The 21,000-nt window shown below is 39.8% G+C and overlaps 1 protein-coding gene across 24 annotated transcripts in view; it reads left to right on the top strand.

The window, feature by feature from the left end:
- The first annotated feature begins 9,837 nt into the window (after window positions 1-9,837).
- Window positions 9,838-21,000, top strand: part of JAKMIP3 (Janus kinase and microtubule interacting protein 3) — a 176,715-nt gene continuing 165,552 nt past the window's right edge. For 22 of the 24 annotated variants that reach the window (XR_013636083.1, XR_013636082.1, XM_073354010.2 and 19 more), the window contains exon 1: window positions 9,838-10,299. The gene's annotated coding sequence lies outside the window, so the exon portion shown is untranslated. The remainder of the gene's footprint in view (window positions 10,300-21,000) is intronic. The other 2 variants (XM_073353984.2, XM_073353983.2) reach the window with 2 other exon arrangements.

Genomic DNA, 21,000 nt, shown 5'->3' with positions numbered 1-21,000 from the left:
CTGTGCTCTTGGTGTTTAATACAGACAGAGGAGGTAGGGGTTTTTGTGGGAACTCCCCATACAATAATGTAGCACAACCTTTCCTTCTCTCCTTTGCCTTTATTAGAACTGGTCAGAATATGTCCACGTTCTCCCCACCCCGATGGAAAATATTGATAAAAATAGAGAAATATTTTTATTGAAAATTTTCCACTGAAATTTTCAATTTTTTTTTTCAAGAACACCAGTGTTGCCAACTCTCATGATTTAATCACAAGTAATATAATTTTGGCCTCTGCTGGAGCCAGTTTTGTGACAGGGCAAGAAACTTTTGCATTCATGAGAGTTTCAGTCTTGCCTGGGGGAACCCCCCTTGATTGGCTGCCTTTCCTACTTCCCCATCTCCTGGGGAACAGCAGTCAATTAGATCTGCTGCAAGAGGCAGGTAGGAGCTTTTCTCCTTTCCCTACCTAAAAACTCCACTGGCACCTGGAGGGAGTGGGGGACAGGGAGCAGTGGATATCATTTTCACAAGAAGGAAGGAGGGAGCAGAGAGACCATGGTTGCACCCTCTTTTCTCCATCCCTGTAATGCCAGACCTGCAAAGGCAGAAAGGTGGTGAAGAACTCTGGAGCTGTCCCCTCTGTCTGGGAAGATGGTGAGGGGGTTGAGGACCACTTGAGCTGCCCCTCCTCTTAGGCGTGGAAAGGAGGAGAAGAGGACCCCACTGCAGCTGCCCCCAACACCTGGGAAAAGGAATGAAGGACCCCTAGACCTGCAGCAGAAGCAGAGGTACACTATCGGGAGTGGGACAAGGGGCAGATGGGGCGGGTCACAATTGATGTGGGAGTGGGTGGTGCATAAATAATTGTTGGGCTGGGGTCGGACAGCTATAGGGAAGAGATGGCATAGAATGGGTTTGCAAAGCAGCTGGAAGCTCTGCACCATCGGAGAACATTTTTTACAAAGCTGTCTCATTTGATTTTAGTTAGGTTTTCCAGTGAGAGCTCCAGTAGCAAGGCCCAAAATAAACTTACTGTATAGGTGTGGTAGAGTTAGCAACACAAACAGGGTGGGCAAGGGCAGTTCAATAGTCAAAACAGACCAAAAGACATGATATATAGTCTTTGTTTTTTATCTTATTTTGGGAAAGAGGGTCTGAATCATAGATTTTGAACTTTTGGGGTTGGCAATACTGGAAACCTAAATCCCAAAAACTTTCAGCTGAAAACTGTAAGTTTCCAAAAGTAAAATTGAAATGAAATACTTGGTTTTGTGTCTGGTTGACCTGGATTGGATGATTTTGGTTTGTCAAACCCCATTGAAATGTTTTGTTTTGGGTCACTTGGACATTAAAATGATGCCTGCATACACTGCTGTTGTTCTTCAAGGGAGTTATAGTTTGGGTGCTTCATGTCCCCTGTTCTCTCTATGGTCTGGGCTCCCTGGCTGGACGACATATCCCATGATGCATCATGGCCTCCTCTTTTACAGATCTGTTGTGGTATAAAATGGGAGTCATGTGGCTATGGTGTATCATGGGAGATATAGTCCAGGTTCACCCTAAGGGCTCAGAAACTGGAAGGCTAATAATAAAAATAACCCCAAATAGTCTCATGATTTTTAAGCCAAAATGATTTTGTGGGGCCTGACTTTGAATGTTTGGGGTTGCCAATACTGCAGACTGAAGAGTAGGCAACTGTCATAAATATAAAGGGAAGGGTAAACACCTTTAAATCCCTCCTGGCCAGAGGAAAAACCCTTTCACCTGTAAAGGGTTAAGAAGCTAAAGATAACCTCAATGGCACCTGACCAATGAGGAGACCAGATGCTTTCAAAGCTGGAGCGGGGGAGAAACAAAGGGTTCTCTTTGTCTCTGTGTTGTTTTTGCCAGGACCAGAGCAGGAATGCAGTTCAGAACTCCTGTAAAAAGTCAGTAAGCAATCTAGCTAGATATGCATTAGATTCTGTTTTGTTTAAATGGCTGATAAAAATAAGTTGTGCTGAATGGAATGTATATTCCTGTTTTTAGAGTAGCAGCCATGTTAGTCTCTATTCCATTCCTGTTTTTGTGTCTTTTTGTAACTTAAGGTTTTGCCTAGAGGGATTCTCTCTGTTTTGAATCTGATTACCCTGTAAGGTATTTACCATCCTGATTTTACAGAGGGGATTCTTTTACTTTTTCTTCAATTAAAATTCTTCTTTTAAGAACCTGATTGCTTTTTCATTGTTCTTAAGATCCAAGGGTTTGGGTCTGTGTTCACCTATGCAAATTGGTGAGGATTTTTATCAAGCCTTCCCCAGGAAAGGGAGTGTAGAGCTTGGGGGGATTTTGGAGGGAAAGACGTTTCCAAGTGGGCTCTTTCCCTGTTATATTTGTTAGACACTTGGTGGTGGCAGCAATAAAGTCCAGGGACAAAAGGTAAAATACTTTGTACCTTGGGGAAGTTTTAACCTAAGCTAGTAAAAATAAGCTTCGGGGGGTTTTCATGCAGGTCCCCACATCTGTACCCTAGAGTTCAGGGTGAGGAAGGAACCTTGACAGCAACTGTGGGGCAAAAGGGAGGGAAAACACAGGGGACATGAAAATTTAGGGGTAGATTGGAGATGTGACTGAGTAGCTATCCTGTCTAATTAGGCAGAAGGATACAGAAGACGAGAATGGCAGCTCCCCACACCCCAGGGGATAGTAGAGATCAAGGAGCATCTCCTTTGATCAGTGAACTGGGAAGCTTGCATTTGTGTGTATGTATTTAAGGTTGAATTCTGAGATGATCTAATATCAGTTGGAGGGGGCTTCTGGCTAAAAGTGAAACAGAATCAAAAGGTGGATAAAAACAATATGGTTTATTATATTTAAGCCAATCTCATGAGTTTTTAGATTCTGTCTCATGATTCTTGAATGTTTGTGGTTATCAGTTCTGTAACATCAACACTGAGTGTGGGCGTTTGCCTTTGTGTAAGTGTTATTTTTTGATTGCATCAATTTTTGGAGGTCTGGTGATGATAAGCTGGTGATTATCATCATTTATTCCTAAAACACCATAGGTGTGCATTGCACTGTACAGAAGAGCAAGGCAACATCTACTCTAATTAAGAGTAAATTGGTTTAAAGATAAGATAATTTACTTTAAAGGATACAATACCTTAAGAGCTCCAAAGCAATGACAGCCAGAAATCTCTACTCCTTTCCTTACTGGCAAGAAACTATATATTTCAAAATGCAGAAGAGAGCATATCTGAAATACAAATAAAGGAAAACTCCCTTAGGACTACATCCTATTAACTTGTTCTAGCCTCCAAGTGTTGTGATAGTGTTCCTGGAAGGATGTGCAAAAGAGTCTGTCTCTGGCAGAAGAAACCTGTAATAATAATAATAGACATTAACTGTTCCCACTTTTTTTTTTTGTTCTCAATATAGGATTTTTATCCCTGTTCCTAAAAGTATGTTGAGTTTAATACCCCTCTACTACACAGTGTCATATCACAGCAATATTCTCTTGGCCAAGGGGTCTAGATTTAACTCACCTTGGTGAGAGAGAAAGCTGCTCCTGGCTTGGCCACAGTAGTTCTGGCACAGTAATATGGGTTGCTCCTTCCTATGGGTTGGTTGTGCTACCTTTATAAGGGTCCAAGCCCTTACTGGACAAGAGACCAGGAAAGGTGTTTAAACCCAGGGACAGCAGAATGCTATCCACACAGTCACCAGTGTGGCTTTCTGTTCTTCATCAGGGCTATATAGTAAATTGTGAAATAGTATAGAGAGAAGGGGTTAAAGATCATAACTTTAAAAAAAAACCTATTTTTTGTCCAATATTTGAAAAATTTTGACCAGCTCTAGGGTTTATCAAAAACTTGGAAAAATACTATGGAAGTTTGATCAGCTTCCCTTTTCCCCAGTGAATGAAAATTTTAAAATTCAGCTCTAATAGTAAGATTTCTGGTATGCTTGCTAAAGCTGACACAGAACTGAAGGGTAGATTGTGAGCCTGGTCAACAACTAGAATAGCACGGTTGGAGTTCACTAAGTAACATTAATTGCCCAAATAATGTTTTTCAGTGCAGTTAGTCAGCTGACAAGCCTAGAGTAATGCTTTCTGAGTGATATAAACTTATGATGGCTTCTTGCTTTACACCAGTTTAAACAACTTCCCTCATGTACATGTCTGCATTTATCCCACTTTTTCCTATAGATCTTTCTACGGGTCATCAGGTGAGAAGTTAGTCTCAATATATTCCTCTTCTGACAGATAAAATGTCAAACTGTTTGGATTATATCTGAAAAGTTGGCAATATACCTCTAACTTCATGGAGGGGCTTGTCTCATGTCACCAAACCCTGCAGTCTCACCTCAGATTTCTGTATAAGCAATTTCCATTATGTTTTGCTCACTCACTTGTGATGTTCTGAGGTAGTTAAGGGTATTATCAAGACATATGTAAGAGGTGGAAAAATACTACCTGCATTTATGGTGACCCTAATCAAATCACTAATTGGTTCTTCAAACCCCCTCCAGGAATCTACCTTATGTTCCTGAATGCTGGATTGTGCTGAACATGGTTAACATCCTGGAGACCAATATCAAGCTTCTGAGGAGGCTTGAGCATATATTGTTCCTTCGAAAGTCAATCTTTCTTACGCTCATTAAAATGACTCCTAATCTTCTTAAGAAACTAGCCCCCCTTTGTGCAACTACAGACTCAGACAATATGCAAACAGGAAGAAATGCACTCTTTGGAGAATAGCAGAATGTCCATGGATTGTAAATTGAGCAAAGGGGTTGCTGTCAATCCCGCTAACGTGCACAATATTTAGTCTTTACTAACTACATGACAGATCATATTGGCACTAATGGATCAGATATTACAGCCTGAATTTCACAAAGTCCTCAAACATTTATTTATATAAGCTAAGGTCTTATTTAAAGTGATTTCAGTGCTAGGGAAATACACCCTCAATGCTAAAGGTTACCATAATGCTACACCAGTGTTCCCCAGATCTCTTCTGAAGGGTTCTAGTTTAGGAGTTCTCAATGTGGGAGTCATGACAGATGTCACAACCAACCTATCCCTCACATACTGACAGATCGGAGGAGGGTCCGTGTCTAGACCGGTGTAGGAGAGTGTGTGGGGCAGGGCAGTATGGGAAAAGTTGAGCTGTACTGTTGAGGAAGGATTAGCCACATTAAGGTATAATTGCATGATGAAGTGTAGGAAGAGCTGGGCAAAGCAGCTAGGTTTTTTGTATGTACATTTTTTTCCCCCAAATCTAAGAAACTGTAGAATTTTCTGAAATTTGCAACACTTTCCCTCCCCCACCCCTCAATATTATATGTAGCAGCTTTAGTGTGTGAGTTTAAGGCACTGTTCCTACAATATGCTTCTTTTGGGCAGGCCATTGTATCCCACATGAGACCCATTGATTTCGGCGGGACTCTGCACAGGGAGTCCATTTGCACAGAACTCATTGCTGGATCAGGGCTTATGACAAAACACTGCTTTCTTTGTGGTAGAACAGTGAATGAGCAAGAGGTTAGGTCCTCCAGTTAGTTAGATGGTCATCACTTAACTACTGTATGCAGTGCACAAAGGGATGGGGGAAATAGTCTCAATGCAAAACAATAAATTGACACAAATCTGACTTCAAGCTTTATAACATTCCAAAACCAGTAGGAGAACACTTCAATCTCCCTGGACTCTCAATAACAGACTTAAAAGTGGCAATTCTTCAACAACAAAAATTCAAAAACAGACTCCAACAAGAAACCGCAGAACTGGAATTAATTTGCAAACTGGACACCATCAAATTAGGCCTGAATAAAGACTGGGAGTGGATGGGTCACTACAAAAACTAATTTCCCCCTGCTGATACTCACATCTTCTTGTCAACTGTTTGAAATGGGCCACCTTGATGACATTGAACTCATTAGCACTACAAAAGTGATTTTCATCCCTTCTTGTCAACTGTTAAGAACAGCCCACTTCCACCTTAATTGAATTGGCTCTGACCCCCAACTTGGTAAGGCAACTCCTATCTTTTCATATGCTGTGTATTTATACCTCTCTACTGTATTTTCCACTCTGTGCATCTGATGAAGTGGATTTTAGCCCGCAAAAGCTTATGCCCAAATAAATTTGTAAGTCTCTAAGGTGCCACAAGGACTCGTTGTTTTAGCTTAAAAAGGGTATCATAGCTTCAGTCAGGCTTTTTCATTAAGTGAAACCTGAGTGCAGCGTAAGTTGAACAAGTGGAACTTTATAAAACCCTGTGGCCTGCTCTGTCCAGGTGATTGAGTTGCTTCCAACCTAAGTCCACTCATTCCCTGTTCCTCTGGTGCCCCCTTAATAACAGTCCCTCCAGGTAATGTGGGCCCTCTGACTCCAGTTCCACTGATCATAACACAAGGCTCAAGATTTTAGCTATCTTCTGGATATTTTCTGGATAGCTTTAATTTGGTCTTTCATTTGGTCTCAGCTGGCTTTCATCTAATCTTTCATTTAGTCATGACTGTCCTCTTTTTTTCATTAAAGTTGGCTTTAATTTGTTTTGGTTTGTGATATAAATCTAATCCTTACTGGATTTAATTCTGGCTACTTTTTTGCTTCCAATCTAAGAAGAGACTTGACAAAACTGAGAAAGAGGTAGAGTCATGAGAGAAAAAGAATTAAAGTAATACGTTCTTCTGGAAACAGATAGGTTATCTGGCCATTAGTCCTGCAAGCCTCCCACAAAAACTTGTTGGCGTGGAGGGAGAATGGGTAGGGCACAAAGCCATATGGGCTGGTAGTTCGTCATTAGACTTGCATGTAGTTTGGCTATAGTGAGATTGGTGTATGGTATGCTGTGCTTTTATGTGTAGTTTGGTTGTGGTGTGGCTGCCTTATCCATTTAGGTGTAGTTGAGTTGATACCCTTGCAGTTTTACAGTATTCCTCTTGGGCAGGCAACAGGAATCTTTAAAGCTTTGGGGGCTGTGATGCTTTGGGATTCAATCAGGCCACTAAAGGGTTTAGTCAACATCTGCCTTGCAATTCTGGCTCACAGCCTTACAATCATAGAATATCAGGGTTGGAAGGAACCTCAGGAGGTCATCTAGTCCAACCCCCTGTTCAAAGCAGGACCAATCTCCAACTAAATCATCCCAGCCAGGGCATTGTCGTGCCTGACCTTAAAAACCTCTAAGGAAGGAGATTACACGATCTCCCTAGGTAATCCATTCCAGTGCTTCACCACCCTCCTAGTGAAAAGTTTTTTCCTAATATCCAACCTACACCTCCCCCACAGCAACTTCAGACCATTACTCCTTGTTCTGTCAGCCTGGACACCAGCAGTAAGCACAAAAGCAAGAAGGTTTCACCTTGGCTTCTGCTGCTCAGTTACTCTTTGCAGCAGGACTTTAGCAACTCTTCCAGCCCGAAGTTTTCCCCAAGAATGTTTTTCTTGACTAAAACGCTCACAAAACCTTATCAAGTTTGTTGCTCCTTTTAAAGAGACAGTACACCACAGCTAGTTAACTTACCTGGGGTTAACACGCTCTAGTTCAATATACAGCACTGAGCTGGTTTATAGTAAGAGTAAAAGAAGTTTATTAAAAATAGAACACATATTTAAGTGATACCAAGTGGGAGGAATAGGAGTAGAAATGGCTACAAACAAAAGTAAAAATACACTTTTTGGACTAAAATCTAACTTAACAAACTGCAGTCTTTTATTCAGAGTAGTATTCTCATCATAGTCATTTTTCCAGCATGGCTAGACAGTCTTTGGCCAGGATCCATCACAGAGCCTGAAGCACTTGGCTTCTTTATCTCCTCGGATGAAGGAGACCAAAATAAATGTCTTTCTGTTTCTGCTTATATCTCCCCAAGTTCATTGACCATGTTACAAGAGTCAGGAAGGCTTCCTGCTGTTCTTCTCCATCTCCCTGATGATTTGTATGTATATAGGGCTTTCATTGTTTTGTTTCCATAATGTTTAATTTACATTGGAGACAGATAGCTGCCTTCCCTCCTGTCTGAGAGAAAACTTGTTTCTCCCTTTGTTTGGTCGCAGATTTTAAAGTCTAATATCAGTGAATATTCATAATTTATCATATAGTGTTAATGTGTACATTTCACAATGGTATTAATCACCAGTGGGTCACCAGCTTTCATAAAAGACCTCACTCAATACACTTTTATAGTACAGTAATATTGTATATAATCGGTCAATCAAATTGTTTATTCTTTTGAGGTTTAGGCCTCCTGTTCTTCCCCGGGGGCGTCTGGGCCCTGATTGTCAGAGGGACACTATGGGATTCTGGTGGGAACCAGGACGGCTTACCTTCTGCCTTCATTATCAAATGAATAATACAATTGTACACTCCACCTTTAATCTGCTTCAGTTGTCTTGGCTCCCCCAAATTTTGGATTAAATTCAGAGTCTTCCTCAACTGGCTCCTCTCATGGTTTCCTGCTGCACCCCCAAGTACTGGAGGAAAGAGGGAAAGAGGAACTCACAGTGGCAGGACTACAGGGCGATCCCGTTGATGGTGATGGAGCAGAAATGGTGCCCTCATTTTCTGCCTCCATTCCCATGATCACACCAGCCACCTGCATCGCCACCTGTTTGCACAGTGGCGGAATGACTCTGTGTCACATGGATAGTGGTTATCAGCCAGAACCAGGGGTGAACAGTTGGCCTCTATATTAATAGTATTTTGCAGTTTTATAGCGTTTTTCATCTTCAGAGCAGTTTACAGGCTAACCAGTCCTCCAATGTCTCTTTGCAGAATGTAATAGTATACGCCTTTTTCAGATAGGGAAATGGAGATCAAGAGGTTATGTGATTTGTCTAAAGTTGCAAATTGTCAGTGTCAGATCAGGCATTTCCTGGCTCCCAATCGTGTATTCAGTCCAGTAAGCCCCACCTATATGTTAGATGGAATCTTTGCTTAAGTAAGGGTTTTTACTTGGAATGTTAAATCTAAAAAACCCTGTAACATTTTAAATCAATTTATGACCAGGGATTGAACAATTGTCAGAAAGAAAAAGTGTATCTTAGATCTTGCAAAGTTCTAGTGTGGATCAAAATGTCTTGTGACCAAATCCACCTTTCCTAAGAGAGACTGAAACCTAAAAGGCACCCAAAGTACAATTCATGCCACTCATTGGCCCACTTGTCTTTGTTTGTTACCATAGAAATAATGGTGGGAATGCTAGTATTGTGAGTGTGATTGCTGAATATGCTCAGATGGCAAGAGGCAGTAAATAAGGGGTTAATGACAATCTTTTACTGTCTGCAGTGCTTTCATTCTCAAATAATACATTATAGAAGCTCAGGAAAGCAGCTGCCTTTTTGCCATTTTCACATAATTGCAGAATGAAGAAATTATGAAGAAGAAATTATCCTCAATAATGACATTCTTATCAAAAATAAGTTGCTAATACCTGGCCCTGCACTGGAGTGTGTGAGGATTTCTGTTTAACATGATGCACTTGAAATGTCCCCTTTGCGATGATCAAGTGCAAAAGCTACCAGTTCTAGTTAAATGTGACTATCCTTTAAATCTTATGTATCCTGTTCAAAAACATAACCCTTGCAAGAGGAAGAGTTAAATCCAGATTCACACTGTACAGAATGCAAACTGTAGGCTTAATAAAAACAACAGCAAAACAGGCGAGCCTTTATGATTGCCTCCTATTTTCTAGGGACTTTTGGTTGTGCTAGTTGTGGGGTGCTCTAATATTACATCCCCATTTGTGTGTTTGACTTAGATTTCTAAAAAGGAGGGTTTTCAGTTTTATAAGTGATCTCCTGTGATGACGTTCCTGCACTCAGCTGGTAGCTGCAGTGAGACTGCAATGGCTGAGGGGCGGCTGTTGGATGTTCGCAATGAGCTCATTCTCCCAGGAGGGAGCAGGGCTTACAGTGTATCACCCGGCAACTGCAGCCTTCCTGTGAAATTCATCTTTAGCTTCTCCTCAGTTAGGTTGGTCTGATTCTTCACTTTGGGGGTGTGAACATGGTGAGCAGATTTTACTGTATGGTTGATTCCTTTCCCCCACCCTTCTTCTAAATGCTTCCATGGACTTATTGATGAATCATTCCTCATCTGGTCCCACTATTCAGAGGATAGAAATGGAAAATGTAATCTCATGCAGCAGGGATGGATTTTTTAAAAAAAGTCTTTTGCAATGTGAATCGTTAAAAAATCCTTTAAAATCTGTCTGCTAGGAACAGCCCACAGTTTTTAGAATGAAGTGCACTGCATACAAGGAATGGTACTATCCTCAGGTAAAGCAGACAAGCAGTGTGTATCATGATGGAGCGTGCCTGTAAGGTTAGTTTCTATACATGTTTGTCAATATATATGTATATGTACATAATAAATATACGGCTTCATATGTACAGTTACATAAGAATGATTTATTTATATATTTTGTCTAATCCATTTTCAAACATCCTGTTTTGCATGCTCTTTTTGGCATAATTTTTCTAATATCAAACATCTTTGGAATGATTAAGAAATGCAGCTACGATTCCGGGCAGCTTTCATTTAGGAAGCATGTAGGCCTTCCTAATACCATTATATTTTATTAGATAAGTAGCTTCACCTTCTTGCTGTAGCTATTAATTCATAGAGTCTTCATAGAGTCTGAATCAAATGTGGTTGAACTGAAATGCCAGAAACTATGTTTGTAAATACAGATCCTTTCTGCATTTTTGCATGTAGATGTTGCATTATTTTTAGGGCCTTGCAACTTATGGATTATTGTCTCAGGGTACTTCTTATGTTCACTAAATTAATGATTTTGACATTTCCTATTTTCTAAACTCTGACAGGTGCATATACTGCATGTAATGAGAACCATTTCCTATTCTGTGATGTTTAACCTGTTAGATTAAAGGGAAGCTGCCTTTATCCAAATGTTTCCTCCTTTTTGGCTATAAATGTTGTTTATTCCCATTAAGCTTCTTTTCCTTTCAATAAATGTGTCTACCTCTGCCTGGACATTGTTTAAAATGCAGGCAGAATCTATACAGCAAAAACATTAGATCTGAATCAGATTGGTTTTTGTCTGTTATTTCTCACATCAGGATACTTTCAGAGAATCCATGCATTGTACAACAGAGTCTACATTTATGGTATTATTCCTGTGCACCGGTCATTCACTTGAAAGATATAGCTGCTTATTGCTACCAGCAGTTTGGACTCAGTTCTCTTGGTTTACATATAATGGGTAATATGTTGTCATAAATGCTGTGCTTTGTTTTTCAGAGTGGGACTGTGAGTGTATTACAGGTGTTTGGAGTACACAGTACAGGAGAATTTGAGATGGGAGCTGTTTTAGTACTTTATTCTCAAAGTTTAAGTTCTGCTTATTTCATATCTGCATTGGAAATGGATGACTGTTCTCTGGAGTAAAATATCAATTGCAAGATGATACAAGAATTAATTCTGAACAGGTCTTGAATTAAAAAATAGGTTAGCAATTCTACCAAAATAGGGACAGGCACATTCTTGGAACAGGAGAAACCTGCATTTCTAACTAAGACCCTGATTCAGGAAAGCATCCCTATTCAGAACAGCTCTTTAGCATGAGCTAATTTTAAGCCCATGCTTAAGTCCCACTAACTGTTCTGAATAGGAAACAGACTTAAACATGTTTCCTAAATCAAGATCTGTCTCTGTTATTAAATATTTAGAAAGTGATAGTTGCTAACATCCCCTGCACTGTAAAACTTTCTAAAAAGTTTCTACATGTATTATCCATTTATGTGAGCAAGAGCATAATTTGGCTTTACTCTTGTCAAAACATAATTTTTAAACATTGCCTTGTATTGCAGTGGGTTCAGATTCAAAACTAATTGACAAATTAGTACTTACAGATGAATGCTTGTCTCAATAACAGAATGCTTTTGAATAATGATTCCTTCATTTTAACACCTTCCTTCAAAACATCTGTGTTTATCCTTTTGAAGGAAGGTGACAAACATCTCAAAAGTTTGTAGGTGTGAATCTTATTTTACTATATAAGTAATTAACCCCCCTGGTTCAAGATTTCCTTTCATGGAAGGTGAAAAGAAAAAATGCTCAGAAAATCTTGCGTAAGCGAATTGACTTGAATCTGGGATCTAAACACATCTTGATTCAATAAAGTAGCCAAAATCAATCTGTCAAATAGTCATAACATGGTTGGATTTTAACAGGACTGGATAACTTTATGACCAATAGTAACATTTGTAGTCACGCATCTTGTGATAAGAGTAAGCCAGATATAAGCTAGTCGCTGTAAAGGACACTAGGGAATCAGTCTTGCCTTTGATCCCCATCTCCATCTCTGTAGAACTGGCTAGGAACATAATATGTGGTGAGGGTTGAAAGGAAAGGGGAGTTCACCTTCTTCTGAAGCTTCAAGTATTGGCCATCACTGGAGGCAGGATACTGGACCTGATAAATCAATGGTCTATTCTGGAATGGCAGATCTTATTTTCCTGTGTTGTCTCCTATGGTAAAGTCCTATTGGAGTAGATAGAGACCAACCAAACATAAAAAGAAATTAGATAAGGTTCTATAGAAATTACTCTTTAATAGGGAATGGCATCCTTCCTTTTGAACCATCCTATCCAATTCTAGAGTAGGGTCATAATTTTCTATTATGTTCTATAGGTGGTCACAAAAATCTATGACACATTATCTTGCACTCTTAATTTGTCCAGGACCATTTCATAAAGGGTTCCTTATTAACTGATGACACTGAAGAAAGGCAACAGGTTCAGTAGAGTCCAGCAATTACCCAGCAATTCAATTATTCCAGCAATACTCTTTAGTCTCCAAATGCAACTCTCACTTTTGTATTCTATACAAAAAGAATTAATAACTGAAATGAAAGGGTTAATTAAAACATGAGAAAAATAGTTTGGGGGCAAATCATATTTCTTAAAATAAGTGCTTATGGGTTTTTTTGGGAAGGTACGTTGGCATACTTGAAAACAACACAAATGGATGTTCTTTTATATTGTAATTTCCACATTGTTCAACCAACCCCAAAATCAAGGGACTTTGACCAAGGGAATATGCAAAAAAGGGGAATTATCTTTCATAGGAACTGGCTCAAGATAATAGGTTAGCTTAAATTGGGAAATGTATGGATATTATCACTTGGTTTTTTTTTTCTGGATTCCCATTTTCTCCTTTTCTAGATCCCACCCCAAATCCTCATATTGTAATGCCAACTATAAAGGCTGAATTGCTTTACTGATGAGATTGCTGGTTACTTTACAGCCTGTAAACTTGGGGCTACTTAGAGGTGCTCCAGAACAGTGGCCTCTGTGATTCTCCTGGACTTTCCCAGGCTAAGATGCGAGTGTCCTGAGATTTAATTCAAATCTGGGTCATCCGCATAAAGCTAGTAACCAAGTTACATCTGTTGTTTTATGAGAATTATTTTATCATAAGCCATGGCTTGAATGTGTTTCATGTATTGCTAAGGTTGCTGTGGAATTACTGTAATCTAATATTAATTGAACAGAAGACTATTAGCTATGCAAACCTGATATACTATTCAGTGATATTTAGACCTGTCATCTGTCCATGGTAGCCCTGACTTCTATTTCAACCCTTTGTGCAAATCTGGATAAATGTAATTAGCTGATGGAACCGGTACTTTGGATGCACAAAAACTTCTCTTGTTTTTGCTGATGCTGCTCTCTTTTGCCTTGCCTGTCCCTTGGTTGCATAATGGATGTGTCCCTTGGCACATGCCAGAAATAAAGAGCAGCACTAATGAACTCAAAATGGTATTACTATACATTACTAGGATGTAAATCTGAATGAGATTCCACATTAATGGTGCTTAATTTTCTTTTAATAATTAAGCTTGAATGGCCTAATCCTACCTACTCCCATTTGAGCCAAAGGCAAAACTTCTATTAACTTCAAAGGGAGCATGATTGAACCCTAAAGGTGAGATTTTTTTTTTCCAGAAAATGCCTAAGGCATTTATGAGCACAAGACTCACTGACTTTAAATGGGACTTGTATTCCTAAATCCCTCTGTCACTTTTAGAAATCTCCCTCTAATTTAACATTAAACTTATTTTATCCCCATGGTCTTATTAGTTCCTGATGAATAATACTAAAGAGTCTGAAAATATATTACTTTTTTCCTTTCACTTGGATAGTGCCTTAAAAAGAAACTTCTACATTTAGGAAAATAATGTTTCATATTTATTATTATTACCTATATTAGTGTTTGTAATCTTAGTGTTTGGAAGGGTAATCAAGATGGTAAAAGATGCAAAGATAAAGATATTCCCTCTCCCAAAGCTTGTACAATCCAAGCCCTGATTCTGCAAGGTGTGCAACACAGACAGATCCCTGTGCCCAGGCAGAGCCCTGTTGATTCCATCCACATAGAGTTAGGGCTAGGGAAGTGTTTTTTCTTAGGTCCATGAAATTTCATTTAATTTTTGCTGAGATATAAGCTATTAAAATTTGCTATTTTCTTTCTCTTGCTTGTGTTCCTCAGGAAAATTTTGCTCATGCCATTTCCAAAGCACCACCACCAGTAGGCACAGTACTGAGAACTCCAGTGAGCTTCCAGACCATTTGTAGTAGAAGAGGGCAGGGGGAGGACAGCTGCACTCACCTGGGCCCCAGGATAATTGCACAAGGGGGCAGAATCTAGGTTGCATGAGGAACTGTAAATCTGGTATTTCCCAACTTTCAAGTATTTGATTTTGCAACCTAAATGATATTTTTAATGTCCTTTTTTGGTATGTATCACATACTCTACAGATGTAGCTAGCATTACAACTGTACAAAGGCCCACATCTGTAAGAGGACTTAAGGCTTGTCTACACTACCGCATGGGGTTGGTCTAAGATATGCTACTTCAGCTACATCAATAGTGTAGCTGAAGTCGAGGTACTTAGATCTACTTATCACTGTGTCTTTGCTGCGGTAAGTCGACAGCTGACGCTCTCCCGTTGACTCCGCTTGCGCTTCTCATTCTGGTGGAGTACGAGAGTCAACGGGAGAGTGCTCAGCGGTCAATTTATCATGTCTGATAAATTGACCCCCCCGCTGGATCGATCACTGCCGGCCAATCCAGTGGGTAGTGTAGACAAGCCTTCAGGCACCGAAGTCAAACATTTAGGGGCCACTGAGTTCTTGACTACACTACCCACTGGATCGATGGGCAGCAATCAATCCTGCCGGGGTCGATTTATCGCGTCTACTATAGATGCGATAAATGGACCGCTGAGCACTCTCACGTCAACTCTGGTACTCCACCAGAACAAGAGGCGCAAGTGGAGTCAATGGGAGAGCGTCAGCTATCAACTTTCTGCAGTAAAGACACCGTGGTAAGTAGATCAGACCACTTCAGTCCCGACTCTCTCACTAGTCTCATGCTGAAACTCCAGCAGAGTTCTCACACTAGGTTTACTCACCGCACACTGAACTCCTCACAAAATGGGAGCCGGAGGCATCCACCCTTATAATCTTTAGCCAAGTGTTTATAGCACCCACCAGGTATGTGGGAAACTCAGGTTCAATCCCCCCCACCCTTCTGCCTGACATGGAGAAGGGACTTGACCTGAGGTTCCCCCCGCTGCCACCTGATCCTGCAGATGAGTGCCCTGACCACTGGGCTATGGATATCCTGGTGTGGGTCTTTCTCAGTCTCTACTGTTTAAGCTGTTCCACTGTGTATAAATAATTAAATATGTGTTGGGCCAGAGAGAATGAAAATGACTCTATAGTCCGGTGGTTAGGTATAGAGTATCTTAACCACTGGGTAAAGATTACGGGAGTCTGCTGTTTTGTGGGGAGTTAGGTGTGCTCTGCTGCCTTTCTTGCAAGAAATGGCTTAGGCACCTGACGTCAGGAGAGGAGTCTGGATGTGAATCCCAAGGGGAGATAGAGCCTTCCCTTCAGCCCTGATTAGAGGAAACATTATCTGCTCACACAATGGGTGTACTTATGCTTTGCATCAGGATGAAAATCCCTCTTTTTTCTTTTTATGACTACTATAGCATTTAAAGGCCCTAACTGTGTTTAGGACCCTCATTGTGCAAGGCACTGCACAAACAGTGAGAGAGAGTCCCTGCCCTGAAGATCTGCCATCTAAATAGGTAACAGCTAGGGTGGAAGGGAAAGCAGATGCACGGAGAGAAGAAGTGACTTGCCCAACTGAGAATAGGATCTAGCTCTCCTGGCTCCCTGTCCACACTCCATCCCCAGACCATGCTGCCCCTCCACTTTTAAAAGCTATTTAGTTGTATATCTGTGGAACCATTCAAAAATATCTTGAGGCTGTATTCTTCTCTAGTAACGGGACACACATTCCTTTAAGAACAAAACAACAAATGGATGTGAGATTTGAAAGGAAGAAAACGATATAGGGATGAACAATATAACCATACTTAAGGCAAGGGGACTGTGGCTTAAAGGTTGTAACTTGTCACTCTGGATAGATCACATTCTAAATAATGAACTCATAAATTACTGGTCAGCATGGGATATTATTTTCTATGCAATATTAACAGGAGTAAAGATATTTTTAAATGAGATTTTCCAGTATGTCACAGCAATAAATTAAAGCAATCCTCTTGTCAAATACTGCCATAAAAATAAAATATCAATATTAAAAGCTAATTTCAGTTCTGTTCAGTGTGTGGTGCTGGCTGGTGTTGGTGGCCTATGATATACACAAGTCTCAAACTAGATGATCTGGTGGTTCCTTTTTGCCTTAAACTCTATAATTGAATGAAAAGCCGAAATATTTTTATATAGAAATCCACATAAGTTGGTTCTCTTAAAGCTGAGCATTTTACTAGTCCATTTGTTTGTTTTTTCATTGATTATTAAATGTCTTCTCTTTCATAGAACTAGACAAAGTTGCTCAAATTAAATAGGATATTTGGATGTTTTCTTACATTTTCTAATTTAGCAAAGAACATTTATGAGAAATTTGAAAGCATATTTAAGGGGTCTAATCTCACTGGGCAAAGCACTACTCTCTTATCTTAGAGCAGTGCTTAATTTGTAATGAGAGAGGTACTGAGGCTCAAGCAATTTTTTTACTTTCATAACTGACGTGGCAAGCCCAGAGGTGCCAGGGCTATGAACCTCCCAGCCTAGAGGTGCCGGGGCTCAGCCCTAGCAAATCCTGGCACAAATTAAGCCCTATCTTAGAAGCTAGGTCTCAAGTGTCACTTGAGTTGGAAATGAGCTTGTTTGTTTGTTTTTCAGTTTAAATCATCCCTCATCAGCAGTTGATATCCACATACTGCGTGCTTCAACAGAGTCATTTTTTTTGCAAACTAGTAACCTCTGACAACTGTGTGAAGAATTGGGATGATTGATTGACAATAACTTGATTATACTGACTCCAGATATGAATTTGGTCCTAAATTCACTCTTGCCCCCAACAAGTAAGAAGGGCCAACCTGAGAATAAGTGATCTAATACTAGGACAAGGGAAGCTATTACTAGGCACTGTAGAAAATGTCCTTTAGCTCAAGGCGTAGAGGCCTGAGCTTTCTGGATTTGAAGAACCAGGGTTCTATCCTTGGCTCTACAGTGGTGGAGGTGATTTATTATTTATGTTGTTTGAAGACAGATTAATTACAGTAGGGTTTCATTATTATTGTCTTTTGTGTCCTCAGTATTTTACATGAGGCCCTAGAAGATAGAAATATTGTTCCACTCTTTTCTCTCCTCTGGCATTATCCTGCTCATCTACATACAGGAAGCACATATTTTGGGGGTTTGGTACCTTGTTCAGTGGGTTAGTCCACCTCTCTCCTTTTTATTTATTTGCTTTTTTTTCCTACCATCAAGTGTACTTTAAGTGCTTTTGTTCCTTGATATTGGTTGCCAGCTCAAATAAGTGTATGCTGAATATAAAGAAAGATGAGCTGACTTAAAAGTTCCAGAAAATCAGTATGGAACTTTCTCATTGCCACTTGTGAGATTTCACAGTTGAAGATTCTAAGCTGCGTAGTTCCAATTCTACAGAAGATTCTGAAATAGCTCTGCTTAGCTCTGTATTTTGCAAGTGTACTAAATGTGCATGTGTGGAACCTACATTTGCACATGCATACAGAGCAATTAGTTATCTGATTACACGAACTATGCATGCAGATGCCCATTTGTATGTGTAAATGAATACAAGCAGTGTGTTTATGTGTTCACAAGACAGAGGCCTACTGAAGACGTATCCCCAAAAGTCTGTTTGACAGGGTATCTGCCAGGCCATCAGGGATCGGGGGAGACCCTAGCTGCCTCAAAATGTCATTGAATGGCAGTCTCATTATCCTTAACCAAACCTGTGATACATTCAAGTTCAGCAGGGGATAGTTGGGTTTGCTGCCAGGTGTTCCTCATTATGCTGTCAATTAACCCAACAGGCTGAAACCTGCTGACCTCTTCTTAGGCAGGGGTCTTACATAATCACACCAGAGAACCTGCAGAAAGGATTCTTCCAAAAATGGGTTGCTTGGTCTGTCTTGTAGATTTTTCACAAAAAGATCTGAGTGTGCTTAAGATCTGGCCAATGGTTTTAGCCCGAGGATGTTCTCAATCCTGATTGAGAGACGAAAACACAGCAGATGGGAAAGCAATCCAGAAAAATGGCAAATGAAATCATCATTGGAAGTCTTCATGAAATAAGTAGATTTTAAAGAGGAATTAAAAGGAGGAGAGTGCTTGAACACACAGTAGGTTTTTCTCAGCAGAAGGATGGCAGGGAAAAGGTGTTTGAAGCTGAGAGTAAAGGGAGAGAAGTAGAGCAGAAAGGAGCAGGGGCCAAATGAGAGTGAGGATGTAGGTGTGGGCAAGATTATTATATATTCAGATTCAGGCTGCTTGCCCTCTTTATTAGGCAAAATACATAGTTATAAGGATAAATACATTAAAGCTTGTGAAGGTCTTTGAGATCTACTGATGACAAGTGCTGTATAGGTATTATCATTATCATTATTTTATTATCATCATCAAGAGGGCAAGGAGCTGGAACCCAGATGAATACATGTGCTCCTCTCTCCTCCTCTATTTTTGAGACTTTGTGAAAAGGAGAAAATATCTAAACAGAAAAGAAACTTTGCTGGTGTGTGTGAAACTACTTTCTTCAGAGCTGTCTTACAATCAGTAAAATCATGTCAGAAGGGTGAGATGGAATTTGGGATTGGGACAGAGAGAGTATATAAAAAAAGAGAGTATTTTTCAGACCCTAAAATCTTCAAAATATATACATATCTATGTTGACTTGATTTCTCTTGCTTTACATCGAAACATTTGAATGAAAGATTTTCAACACTTCGGTGGCAGAGTACTTCTATCAGATTATTTTTCCCTCCTTTCTATGAAAAAAATCAAAATAACATACCGTAAAAAATCAAGATATAGCAGAAAAATGGTAATATATCTTATTTTAGAGAATGTTGGCTTGAAACTGGACTTTTGCTCTGTAATAAATGTAGGGCACAAGAATATATATGTATTTTTGTGTGCATGTGCGTCTATTAAAAAATCTACATAGATCTGATTCAGATCTCCAGAGCTGGAGGCTTTTCCAAGATGAGTCTTGAAGACTAACTAGCATGAGCTGGTGATATTTCAGTTCCTATTTCAGAAAACCAACCACAGCAGTAGACATCAACTGGCAGCCTCTCATCATGATCAATGGATATTGAGAGCAAATTATAATCTTTTTTCATAAATGGGGGCCCCCTACGTCAGTCCACACTATAATCTCTTTTGTAGATAAGCAGTGATGCCAACTGGGTATTTTTCAGATGCGCTAAACTCACTTGAAAGAAGAGAGAGATTATTACATCTCATTTACTACAGTTCCAATAATAATTTCTCCCATTTGCCATTAAATGTGGGATTTTCAAAATTGCTCAGCAGACTACAACAGGAACAGATTTAGACCAAAGATGAGCATTTTTGAAAACCCTCCCTAACGAGAGGGAAAAGATGCCCACTAACTTAGTGACATTGAAAACATGCCACAAAAGAAAATTAAGTTCACTAGTAAACAAAAAGAAAAGGAATACTTGTGGCACCTTAGAGACTAACCAATTTATTTGAGCATAAGCTTTCGTGAGCTACAGCTCACTTCATTGGATGCATACCGTGGAAAGTGTAGAAGATCTTTTTATACACACAAAGCACAAGGGGGGGGGGAGAGAAAACCTGGATTTGTGCTGGAAATGTCCCAACTTGATTATCATACACATTGTAAGGAGAGTGATCACTTTAGATAAGCTATTACCAGCAGGGGAGTGGGGTGAGGGGAGGTATTTTTTCATGCTTTGTGCGTATAAAAAGATCTTCTACACTTTCCACAATATGCATCCGATGAAGTGAGCTGTAGCTCATGAAAGCTTATGCTCAAATAAATTGGTTAGTCTCCTTTTCTTTTTGCAAATACAGACTAACACGGCTGTTACTCTGAAACTAGTAAACAAACTAGACCAACACTGTTATCCCTTAAAAACAGGCCACTAAAAGGCTGCATTTGTCATTTTGAGACAAAAATGTCAGAAATGTGCTTCTTTCTTTCCAAATCATGACTGAAAGATGGAAGTAACAAACAAAATGATTTGCTAAAACAGCGGCATCTTTAAAACAGAATTCAGAGGAAAATCTCTTGACGTTAATGCATTAACACATACGAGCACTATACAGAAATCCAATCACCCAACCGCTAATGGAAACTGGCCTGGAAATTCTGAAATGTACCGCTATTGCCCACAGCCAAACCCACTGGCATAAAGCCTCATCTTTTCATTGTATTTTAGTGTTTGTTGTTGTTGTTTTATCACTGTCTCTGGGAATGTGACCCACAAGTGTAGCCTGCGATTTGTCAGCATTTAAGGATGTCTTCAGTTCTCTCCAATTTAGTTTGTAGTCATTTAATCCTCCCTTTGAGTGTCACCACTTCAGGTCCACCTAGGTCTATGCCTTTTAGTATGGACAAATTCACTATGATCAATTGACTGACATGTCTCATTATAATCAATGG

This window comes from Lepidochelys kempii, chromosome 7 (genome assembly GCF_965140285.1).
Source record: "Lepidochelys kempii isolate rLepKem1 chromosome 7, rLepKem1.hap1, whole genome shotgun sequence".
NCBI classification, from domain to species: domain Eukaryota; kingdom Metazoa; phylum Chordata; order Testudines; family Cheloniidae; genus Lepidochelys; species Lepidochelys kempii.
The sequence above is the reverse complement of the archived record's forward strand: the minus strand, read 5'-3'. Positions and strand labels throughout refer to the sequence as shown.